General features: G+C 38.6%; 1 protein-coding gene across 1 annotated transcript in view; it reads left to right on the forward strand.

Annotated features, from left to right (window-relative positions):
- LOC127445994 (serine/threonine-protein kinase tousled-like 1-B) overlaps positions 1-12,582 on the forward strand; it is a 42,917-nt gene that overhangs the window by 461 nt on the left and 29,874 nt on the right. The gene's annotated exons all lie outside the window — the stretch shown is intronic.

Genomic DNA, 12,582 nt, shown 5'->3' on the forward strand with positions numbered 1-12,582 from the left:
GTGTCAGATTGAGGTGTGATTTGAAGTAAATCTGGCTTTTAATCGAGGCAGTCGCGTCGGAGGCCGCTGCTGATTGTGTGTTTGAAATATCATCGAGCTGAGTTGCTGTTTATTTTATTTTGTTTTATTTTTAAGTTTGCAATGTACTCATTTAGCTTTTTGTATCAATTGCTCTGATAATTATACGTAAGGATGCACATGGTCACGTAAGACGGTACTGTGCCTCAAAACCTACCTCGCCTGCATTTTGGGCATCATACCCACCAGATGATGTCTGTCCCTGTCTAGGTATGTAGATCTCACGGGTTTGAGACAAAAAGATTAGTGAGATGCAATGCACTGGCTTTTAAATGTTGCTCAGGTAGGTAGGTCACAAAACTGTAAGACAACTTGAAACTTGAGTTGTTATTTTATGATTTAAGGGTGTTTATGTATGTTTTATCACTCATGTATGCAAAGCAATGGCTCAAAATTGGCTGGATAGGTAAGCAGGTCACTACATCTGAAGACTGTCTGAATCTGATAAACGTGAGTTGGTGTTGTACTTGTATGGAAGAGAGTGCTTATCCGTCATGCATGCAATGCAGTGGCTCAAAGTTGCTTTAAAGGTAGGCAGGTCACTCAGTTTTGAGAAACAGCTAATAAGCACCTCATAAACATGAGCTGTTTTTGGAGAGGGGGTCAAATCTTTCCGTGGCACTGAGACCTGCCACCGCCAACGGCAGCTGTCACTCGTCCTGCCACTGCTGCAGACAGCTCTCATTGGCTCCGTCACTGTTTTAAGGGTCTTCCTCGTGATCCATCACCGTTACTTGTGCCTCTCTTGCGATCCGCCACCGTATACACACATGCACATGTACTGTCTCCATACACTAGCATATTTAAAACAGTAATGTGCATATTCTGTTGCCTCTACAATCCTGTCTTTTTCTTTTGCACAAGAAAACGTGATCCAACCTCCCAATGTACAGCCTACGTTGCTTCAATATATGCAGATGTGCAACTTGCACAACAGTAAAAAGAGATGTACAGTTGAAGTCAGAAGTTTACATACACTTAGTTTGAAGTCATTAAAACACATTTTTTAATCACATCTACTTTGTACATGACTGGAGTAATTTTTCCAACAATTGTTTACAGACAGATTGTTTCACTTTTAATTGAATATATCACAATTCCAGTGGGTCAGAAGTTTACATACACTAAGTTAACTGTGCCTTTAAGCAGCTTAGAAAATTCCAGAAAATGATGTCACGCCTTTAGTTCATCCTTGGGAGCAATATTCAAACGCCTGAAGGTACCACGTTCATCTGTACAAACAACAGTACACAAGTATAAACACCATGGGACCACGCAGCCATCATACCGCTCAGGAAGGAGATGCATTCTGTCTCCTAGAGATTAATGTAGTTTGGTGCGAAAAGTGCAAATCAATCCCAGAACAACAGCAAAGGATCTTGTGAAGATGCTGGAGGACACATGTAGACAAGTATCTATATCCACAGTAAAACGAGTCCTATATTGTCATAATCTGAAAGGCTGCTCATCAAGGAAGAAGCCACTGCTCCAAAACCGCCATAAAAAAGCCAGACTACAGTTTGCAAGTGCACATGGAGACAAAGTTCTTACTTTTTGGAGAAATTTTCTCTGGTCTGATGAAACAAATATTTAACTTTTTGGCCATAATGACCATCGTTATGTTTGGAGGAAAAAGGGTGAGGCTTGCAAGCCAAAGAACACCATCCCAACCGTGAAGCATGGGGGTGGCAGCATCATGTTGTGGGAGAGCTTTGCTGCAGGAGGGACTGGTGCATTTCACAAAAACAGATGGCATCATGAAGGAAAATTATGTGGATATATTGAAGCAACATCTCAAGACATCAGCCAGGAAGTTAAAGCTCGGTTGCAAATGGGTCTTCCAAATGGACAATGACCTCAAGTATACCTCCAATGTTGTGTCAAAATGGCTTAAGGACAGCAAAGTCAAGGTATTGGCATGGCCATCACAAAGCCCTGACCTCAATCTGATAGAAAATTTGTATGCAGAACTGAAAAGCGTGTGCAAGCAAGGAGGCCTACAAACCTGACTCAGTTACACCAGTTCTGTCTGGAGGAATGGGCCAAAATTCCAGCAAATTATTGTGAGAAGCTTGTGGAAGGCTACCCAAAACATTTGACCCAAGTTAAACAATTTAAAGGCAATGCTACTAAATACTAACAAAGTGTATGTAAACATCTGACCCACTGGGAATGTGATGAAAGAAATAAAAGTGGAAATAAATCATTCTCTCTACTATTATTGTGACATTTTACATTCTTAAAATAGTGATCCTAACTGACCTAAGACGGGGAATGTTTTGTACGATTAAATGTCAGGAATTGTGAAAAACTGAGTTTAAATGTATTTGGCTAAGGTGTATGTAAACTTCTGACTAAAACTGTATGCAGATGTGCAACTTGCACAACAGTAAAAAGATAAGTAGTCTACGCTTTAGTAGAGCCTGACCGATACCGATTTTAGAGGGGGAAAATTCACCGATTACCGATATGGTGGCCGATATAGTTAATTTTTGTGCTGGAATGAAAACAGACCTTTTCTACACTGCATGCCCAATTATTAGGCAAGCGAGTATTCTGATCTTATCATTATTTTCATGCACATTTTCCAACTCCAAACCATATAAACTTGAATGCTTAATGGATCCAATCATTTTCAGGTGGTATGTATTTGTGTAATGAGGGAGGGTGTGGTGAAAGTGACTAACACCTTATATCAAGGTGTGCATAATTATTAGGCAGCTTCATTACCTCAGGTAAAATGGGCCAAAAAAGAGATTTAACTGACACTGAAAAGTCAAATATTGTATAATGCCTTTTAGACGGATGCAACACTCTTGAAATAGCTAAACTATTGAGGCGTGACCACCGGACAATCAAACGTTTTGTTGCGAATAGTCAACTGGGGCGCAAAAAACGCATGCAGAAGAAAAGGCGCAAATTAACTGCAAAAAACTTGAGAAGAATTAAACTTGAAGCTACCAGGAACCCATTATCCCCCAGTGCCACCATATTCCAGAACTGCAACCTACCTGGAGTGTCCAGAAGTACAAGGTGTCAAGTGTTCAGAGACATGGCCAAGGTCAAGAAGGGTGAAAACACGACCACCACTGAATATATTCACAAGTAGAAGCGTCAAGATTGGGCAAAGAAATACATGAAGACAGATTTTTCAAAGGTTTTATGGACAGATGAAATGAGAGTGACTCTTGATGGACCAGATGGACGGGCCCGTGGCTGGATCACTAATGGACACAAGGCACCACTTCGAGTCAGGTGCCAGCAAGGTGGAGGAGGGGTACTGGTATGGGCTGCTATCATTAAGGATGAGGTAGTTGGACCTTTTCGAGTTGAAGATGGACTGAAACTCAACTCTCAAACCTACTGCCAGTTTCTGGCAAGTACTTTCTTCAAGCAGTGGTACAGGAAGAAGTCCTCAGCATTCAAGAAGGCCATGATCTTTATGCAGGACAATACTCAATCACATGCATCCAAGTACTCAACTGCTTGGCTAGCCAGCAAGGGCCTCAAAGATGCCCAAAAAAATGATTTGGCCCCCTTCCTCACCTTACTTAAATCCTACTGAGAACTTGTTGGCCCTTCTCAAACGTGAGATTTACAGGAAGACAGTACACCTCTTTGAACAGCATTTGGGAGGCTGTGTTTGCTGCTTCAGCGAAAGGTGAACGTGAACAGATCAAGAAACTGACAGACTCCATGGATGGAAGGCTCGTGGCAGTTATTGAAAAGAAAGGTGGCTCTATTGGTCACTGAATATTTTTCTGAAAGGCCAAAAATTGTATTTAATTGTCATTTTGTGTTACTTATTTGTTGCACCTACTCTAAAAATTGAGAATAAACAATTGAGTTTGGAGAAATTATTTTTGTAATTTAATTGCCTAATAATTATGCACACTAAAATATTCCCCTGAGAATGACAAAACTCACTTTTCCTTTGTTAAACATTCAGGTTTGAGGTTGAATAACATTTTGGATTGACTGAGAGCATTGTGTTTGTTCTACAATAAAATTAATCCTGAGGAATACAATTTGCCTAATAATTGGGTATGTAGTGTATTTTGACTATAAAAAGGTACTCAGAAGGCTGTTTTCTTAAAGATTTTTATCAAAGAATATTTGACATTTTACATTGTCAACATTAGAAAAAATACAATATTTCCCTCTGAAATGTAGTGGAGTGGAAGTATAAATTAATAGAAAATGCCATGGTAATATTCAAGTACAAGTACCTCTAAATTGTACTAAAGTACAATTTTCTTGCTTATCAAAACATCATCAGCAATATTTCGCTGTTAATGTATAACAAAATGGTCACAAACAATAACTCATGGTTCGCTGCTGCCGAGTCGAGAGAGAAACAGTGAAACCATATTCCAGTGGAAAACCAGACTTTTAAATATTACATTTTGTAAATGCAATTACTGGAATTGTTCTGTTGAAGGGTGTAACAAACTGCAAATCCTGAACAAAACAGTTTGGTGAATACATGTTTACTCATTAGCTTCCACTCAGCTGACAACAATGAAAGTAGCTACGTGGTTAGCTGTAAGCTCGTTGTCATGGTGAGTAAAAGATGGACGTTGTTTATTTACTTTCCAGCATTGCGTCTCACCAACTAGGTAACAACGTAGTGTGAAATCAACACTCAACAGACACAATCCACCACTGCACCGTTGTCTGCTCTGTTTACCTTTCAATCTGCTACATAGCTGGCTAACAGCAAACAGATGTGATAAACATGACTGACATGGTTGTCAGGGACAGGGTTAATGTTATATTGAAAAGGGAAAATGGAGTCATTGTTTATTAACTTTCCAGTATGTATTTCACAAACTAGTTAGCAACTTACCGTGAAGACACTGCTTAACTCCGCACCGCTAAACTCCGCCCTGTCTGCAGAACCACCATCAGCTCAGCTCTGTAAACAATGGAGTCGGAGCACGCTCTGCTGGACAAACTACGTTATGACACCAATTCTATATCACCCAAGCATTGTTTTCTGCATTATATGTTCTGAAAAAAAAGTTGTAATATCTGCGCATATCGGAAAACATATACGCCGATACGATATATCTGTGAAAGACTAATATTGGCCGACTGATATGCTTTGGTAATATTGTATGTAAACACAATGATGCCAATAAAGTACTTTTATCGAAATTGAATTGAGCTGAGTGTGTGTGTGTGTGTGTGTGTGTGTGTGTGTGTGTGAGAGAGAGAGAGACTGTTCTCTCACACACACACACACAAATAAGCAGCATTGATGTAGCATTTATGTTAGTTCGATCAAATAAGACATTTAATAAGATAGGGTCTTATTTGACATTATCATAATGCGTGTAAACAAAAAGCTTGACTCTCCATAAATGTGTTATACAAACCCTAAATATTTTTACATATTAATTTATTCTATGTTGTTAACTGCTTTTAGCAAAATAACCCTAACTTTACAGGAGGACAAATATAACTATTGAAATGGAATGCATGCTACTGTTCATCACCGTGTAACAAATTATTATAATTTTTTTTGGTTCCTGGGTAGTAAGTGTCATTTCCTAATTGCTTATGCCTCAAAAGTATAGAACATGGCTATTATTCCCCACAAACTTTGCTTTTGTGACCAGGACAGTGATATTTTGAAATGTACCTATTTTCCAGAACATTCCAGATAGATTCAATTCTGAGTAAACTTGAAGTAGCTTCTAGAACTTTCCAGTAATATAAATATTAGTATAGATACAGCGGCCTTAAGCCCACCAGTTCAGTTTAGTTCCAGCTGTCTAAGTGGATACATATCTGCATTTTTCTGAGATGGCATCAAGAGGCTGCAAGCATCCGGCAGATGCATTTTGCTATGTCTGTGGCCAATTTATCAAGACGAGCGAAAAATTACTCCGTGGAAGCATTTACTAAGATGTGTGAGGCCTACAAGGAATATTTCGGCATGCCTGTTGGGGATCAAGACAAACCCTGGGCACCTCATTTCACCTGCGAGCACTGCAAAAAATTTCTGGAAGGTAAGATGGACAATTGTTGCTCAGAATTTTGTGTTATAAAATTGGTTAATTTTTAAAATTTGTAAAAGGTTTTTAATTTTAAAATGTTTTATAATTTTCAATGTTATTGAAAAAATATACATGAAATATGTTGCGAGAATCTCTTACACATTAGTCATGGGTGAAATAAATGTATTTTTGTAGGATGGTACAGAGGTTCGCTATCCCAAGAATTTTCTGGGAACCCACTGACCACTCAAGCAACTGCTACTTCTGCTCTTCCAAACGTCGGACTGGAAAGAATGCACCTGCTATCATGTATCCGGACCTTCCTTCATCCATCGCCCCGGTGCCACACTGCCATGAGCTCCCCATACCCACCCCTCCGGAGAGAGAGCAGCCATCTTTAGAAGAGTGCAGCAAGTCAGAGAGCGAGAAAGACGTTGTAGATCCAGATGACAATTTCAGAGGTGGAGCTGAGGAGAGAAACCCATACTACCCCAACCATAAAGACCTCAACGACTTGATTAGAGATCTTGGTCTCACCAAGTCCAATGCCGAGCTTTTGATGTTTAGGCTCAAGCAGTGGAACTTGTTGGATGAAAGTGTGCAAGTCGCAGATCAGAGAAAGCGTCACCAACCTTTTTCCAGCTTCTTCACCCGTCAAGATGGGCTCCGCTTCTGCCACAATGTGACCAGTCTGTTCGAGGCAATCGGAATCGCCTGTAACCAGAATGAGTGTCGCCTATTCATTAACAGCTCATCCAGGAGCCTCAAAGCCATGCTGCTCCATAATGGTACCCGTCTCTTCCCCTGGCACACTCGGTGCACCTCAAAGAGGATTACAACAGCATCAAGACTTTGCTGGACGTCTTGAAGTATGATGAGTACATTTGGGGGCTGATTCGTGAAAGTGATTTACGGTATAATCGTAAATCTCAAAAAACTACTCGCTTCAAAATCTTTTGTAGTCATTTTTTTATTACTTTAGTATAAATACATGTTAATTTGGATTCATATGTTATTTTTTTCTGACTTTATATGAATGAAAAGACACACACTCGCCCGTTTACTCATTGGAAATAGGTACATTTCAAAATATCACTGTCCTGGTCACAAAAGCAAAGTTTGTGGGGAATAATTGCCATTTTCTATACTTTTGAGGCATAAGCAATTAGGAAATAACACTTACTACCCAGGAACAAAAATTGTTTTACATAGTGTATTGTAACTTTACAATCAAGTGTTAATCAAGGCAATCACTGCAAACAACATTGCTACCTACAATACTAAATAGGACTCAGACTCTGCACTCAAAAAGGTATATTATACACATTACATTTTAATATTAAAATGTACATCAACATAAATTCATAATCTTAAAAACATTAATGAACAAAATGAGGTGTATTTAAATATTCAAGTTGCCTATATTATGTTTTTTCCCTAATTTGTGTCATTGTCCCTCAAAATGTTTGTTCTGTCAGAGATTATTTAGCAGAGATGGGCCACTTCTATTAAAATGAATGGGAGGAATTGGAACGCTCAACCAAGGAGCTCTGAGCACTCAACAGTCAACGGATGTACTAAGAAAGCCCCACCTTACAGTTAAAAGAACCAATCGCCTTTTAGATACAGACATCACCTGTCAATCAACTCTAGAATGCACATTAGCTATACAAATCGGGAAACTTGCGTTTGCGATCCATCAACGCAAAACATAGCTCTCACTTAGATCCATCAACGCCACAGGCAGCTCTCACCTAGATTTGTCAACGCCACAGGCAGCTCTCACACGCGATCCATTAACGCAAAATGTAACTCTCACTTAGATCTGATGCAAATTCAGGAGCTCACGTCTTGCACGTTCTTAAAGTGTGTGCGTGACGCAGAGGCAGCTGAACTTTGAGTAGTGGTTTCAGTGGAAGTTTGAATCACTTAAAATTCACCGGACAGGACATTGTCAAAAGATTATTAAAGAAATACCCCACCCACCCAAATATATTAGAAATATGATAAATAAATCACATACAGTATCCTCCATATTTTTGGTCTTTTTGTGTTGATTAGTCTACTAGATGCTTAGGCCTGAAATTTGGTGTGGGTATTGCGCAATTCTACAATTCACGTTCATAATGCGGAGAATTCCCACACACATTTATTCACTATAATCCAATCAAAATGTAATAACTTGCTTCACCTCTGATACGACTGATGTTACGAATCATTTTTTTCAACCCCTTACCTCCAACCACCTGGCTCAATTCTTGGATATGACATTTTTTTTTCACGATTGAATCAGTTCCAGATTTGTCGTCCTCTTTTATTTATTTTTTATTTGTATTTTTATCCCCTATTCTCCCAATTTGGAATGCCTAATTCCCACTACTTAGTAGGTCCTCGTGGTGGCGTGGTTACTCGCCTCAATCAAGTCTCAGTTGCCTCCGCTTCTGAGACAGTCAATCTGCACATCTTATCACGTGGCTTGTTGCGCATGACACCGCGGAGACTCACAGCATGTGGAGGTCATGCTATTCTCCATGGCATCCACGCACAACTTACCACGCGCCCCACTGAGAGCAAACCACATTATGACAACCACGAGGAGGTTACCCCATGTGACTCTACCCTCCCTAGCAACCAGGCCAATTTGGTTGCTTAGGAGACCTGGCTGGAGTCACTCGGCACACCCTGGATTCGAACTCATGACTCCAGGGGTGGTAGTCAGTGTCAATACTTGCTGGGATATACTTGCCCCCCGAATTGCATTTATTTAGGAAAAAAAAAAATTGCGATTTGAACTGCGATATGATAAACATAAAACAAAAAATATGTGTGATTCCTTTTAACCAAAATTAAACCATGTTTTGCCCATGATTTACTGCCAACCGGAAGTACTGTTCTAGAAAGTGTTCACACTTGAGTCCTCTTTAAAAAAAATTTAAAAAATTTTAAAAAAACTACAGAGGGGGGAAAGTATCACGATCACTTTTCATCATAATTTTTTTTTACCCAGTCAAAATGTTATTGCAATAATAATAATGTTAAGAAATTGCTATAGAAATATATTATTGTATAATAATAATAATAATAATGATCATTAGTACTATAATAATAATAATAATAATAATAATTATTTAATAGTAATGTATTTCTTTTATAATTTCTTAACTTACTATGCAGTCCCACGATTTTATTTCGGTTCAGCCCTACTTTGTGTAGAATTCCCCTCTGAATTTCAGTACTGGAGTGTTTTGGTCAACCATGATTATTATTGCTCAGTGTAGGTAGTCTGTATTATTAACAAATGTAATCCGTAATAATTTGGAGGACACAGTGATTTTTTTTTTTTTTTTTTTTTTTTTCTGAAATGGTAGACATTTCTTCACCGTGAGTATTTTTAGACTAAAAATAGTGTTGGTCACAGATGGAGCTGAATTGTCAGTGGTATCAGCTGATGGTGAGTAGGAAATGTCTAGTAGTACTTCTTGTTTCTGAGTTCATCCTCTTGACTCTCTTACTGACCCTCAGGAGAAACTCTTCTGAACCTTGCTGTAGAGTGCGGAAAATGTCCCTAAGATAAATTTGCCAAACAACGGCGTCATGTCCCGGTGCTACGGTACATCAAACATGTCGTTTTATTTACGCCAAAATCACGGTGGATTTGCGATGCAGAAATGCAGCAGCAGCAAAGTTGCATTTAACGGCCAGCCTCTCCCAGAGGACACGGAGCATGACACTGAGCAAGATGCTCATAAGTAACAAAAACAAGCTTATTCAAAAATCTTGACAATGTATGAAACCCGTGAATACAAGACATATATTATTCCCTGCTTTTGACGTTGAAATGAAAACGGGTATGAGCACAACACTTGCGCACATGTTTTATGCCGGTAATACGGTTGGAAAAGTTTACATGCAAAGTGAAATGGGGGAAGAGGCCAAAAAAATTACGTGTGCTGAATCGGTTTTTGCTCAAGCCGCTAAATAATATTGGATTATTTACATATATCATAAAACCAGAGGTCAGGTTCCTCAAGTTGTTGTTTTTTTCACCACTAAATAACATGAAGTTATTTTTATAGGAAGTTTTTTTTTTTCCTTGCTACAGTCACTTTAGCTTGATCACTGGGGGCTTTAAGACATTAAGGCATGATTTTCTATAAAGTTGCTTTGAAACTATATGTATTGTGAAAAGTGCCATTCAAATATAAATAACTTGAGTGTGGACAAACTAATTTTTCTCAAGGAAAACTAAAATTGTGAGTTTCTCATTACAGTCAGACATAGTTAAGACATGCCAGTCCATTGCATACTGTGGCAACTCTAAAACACAAAGACAATGTTAAGCTTCATTTAACAAACCAAGTTGAAAGCTATTGTCTTTGATATAATGGCAAGTGATTTTCTAGTATCAAATTAGCAATTTAGCATGATTATTCAAGGATAAGGTGTTGGAGTGATGGCTGCTGGAAATGGGGCCTGTCTAGATTTGATCAAAAATGACTTTTTTCAAATAGTGATGGTGCTGTTTTTTACATCAGTAATGTCCTGACTATACTTTGTGATCAGTTGAATGCCACTTTGGTGAATTAAAGAACCAATTTCCTTCCGAAACAGCAAACTCTGAACATTATTCCAAACTTTTGGCCCCACAGTTTATATATATTCTCTTAGGAACACTATGGTCCTAATAAAGTGCCATATTTGGTTTTCTGCTGTTGTAGCCCATCTGCCTCAAGGTTCGACGTGTTGTGCATTGAGATGCTATTCTGCTCACTACAATTGTACAGAGGGGTTATCTGAGATACTGTAGTCTTTCTGTGGCCGTTCTCCATTGACCTCTCTCATCAACAAGGCATTTTTTCATCAGCAGAACTGCCACTCACTGGACGTTTTTTTGTTTTTGGCACCATTCTTAGTAAAAAGACTGTTACGCATAAAAATCCCAGGAGGTCAGCATTTACAGAAATACACAAACCAGCCAGTCTGGCACCAACAATCATGCCACGGTCAATCACTGAGATCACTTTTTTTCCCCATTCTGATTGTTGATGTGAACATTAGTGATCGACCGATATGGGTTTTTTAATGGCCAATGCCGATATCCAGAGAGCAGGGTGGTCAATAAGCCGATACAATGCCAATATATGACACAATTTAATATAGTAAATAACATAAAATTAATAAACTCTTATTTAGCACTATATTTACTACATTTTACACTAAACTAACTTTTTAAAAAATAATCTAAAAATAATATTGTATTTTAAATGGTAGATAGCAGTTTCTTCTGATTTCTGTTTAGTCATAAAAGTTTAGTAATTTATTTGCCCATAAAGAAATTGTTAATATATAAGGAAGAAGGAAATAACAGTACACGCAGTAGTCCAGCAACCATGGATGGCATGTCCACGTTATCAATAGCATTTTCTCAAAAAAAATACTTAATCAAACCAATTGCACATACAGCGTATAGTGAATAAGACATTTACTTATAGCACACGTGAAGTGCTTTTACTTTGAAGTTGCTCTCACGCGCTCGTGCGGATCCAGTGCGAGCAGCAATCTTCTGACAGTTTAAACGGCCTGGATTGCCTGCTTGGATTGTCACGGAATGTCCATCATGATTTATGAATCGGAGGAATTTTTGATCCAGATACTGAAGTTTTGATTCTGTCTGATAGAATACGTGCTTTAGATATTACTGTAGATGAGCGATCGACGGCAAGAAAACACTGGATTTTCCTGAGGTTTGTGAATTATGTCTGTTTAAACGAGATACTGTATCTACATATTTGTAGATGGTATATAAAAGGGGTTTTATTGATATTTGCCTTTTATCATTAGAAAAGAAAGTTAAAAGTAACAGGGAACTGTTGAGGAGAGACTGTTAGAATACATACTTCTTAGAATGAGTGCTAAATCTGCTCAAGTTTTGTGAGGTTGGTTTATTATATCTGTTTAAACTAGAAATTTGCAGGCGGAATGATATTAGTTTTATCGATATTTGCCTTTTTATCATTAGACAAGACAGTTAAAAGTTACAAGTTCAACTGTTAAGGAGAGAGAGGGAGAATGAAACAGGCGAGCACTAACGTTATGAGCTCAAACGCGTCTGCCGCGGTTCTGATATGCGGAGCGTTTAAATGAGACTGTTGCACACTGGTCTGTTATTGTAGTAACACGATTGGCACGTAACAACAAAACGAACCGTGACTGGTCGTTTACACGTCTCAGTCACTTCACATGCAAGCAGGTGATTCTCAGAGCCCTCAAGAAACATTTCGGCCAAACAGGAAAATGTATCGGCTGATTATTAAACAATTCCCTAATATCGGACAATTTATCGACCTCGGCAATATATCGGTCGACCACTAGTGAACATTAACTGAAGCTCCTGACCCATATGATTTTATGCATTGCACTGCTGCCACATGATTGGCTGATTAGATAATCGCATAAATAGGTGTACAGGTTTTCCTATTAAAGTGCTCAGGGAGTGTTT

This window comes from Myxocyprinus asiaticus, chromosome 9 (assembly GCF_019703515.2).
Source record: "Myxocyprinus asiaticus isolate MX2 ecotype Aquarium Trade chromosome 9, UBuf_Myxa_2, whole genome shotgun sequence".
In the NCBI taxonomy this organism is placed as follows: Eukaryota; Metazoa; Chordata; class Actinopteri; order Cypriniformes; family Catostomidae; genus Myxocyprinus; species Myxocyprinus asiaticus.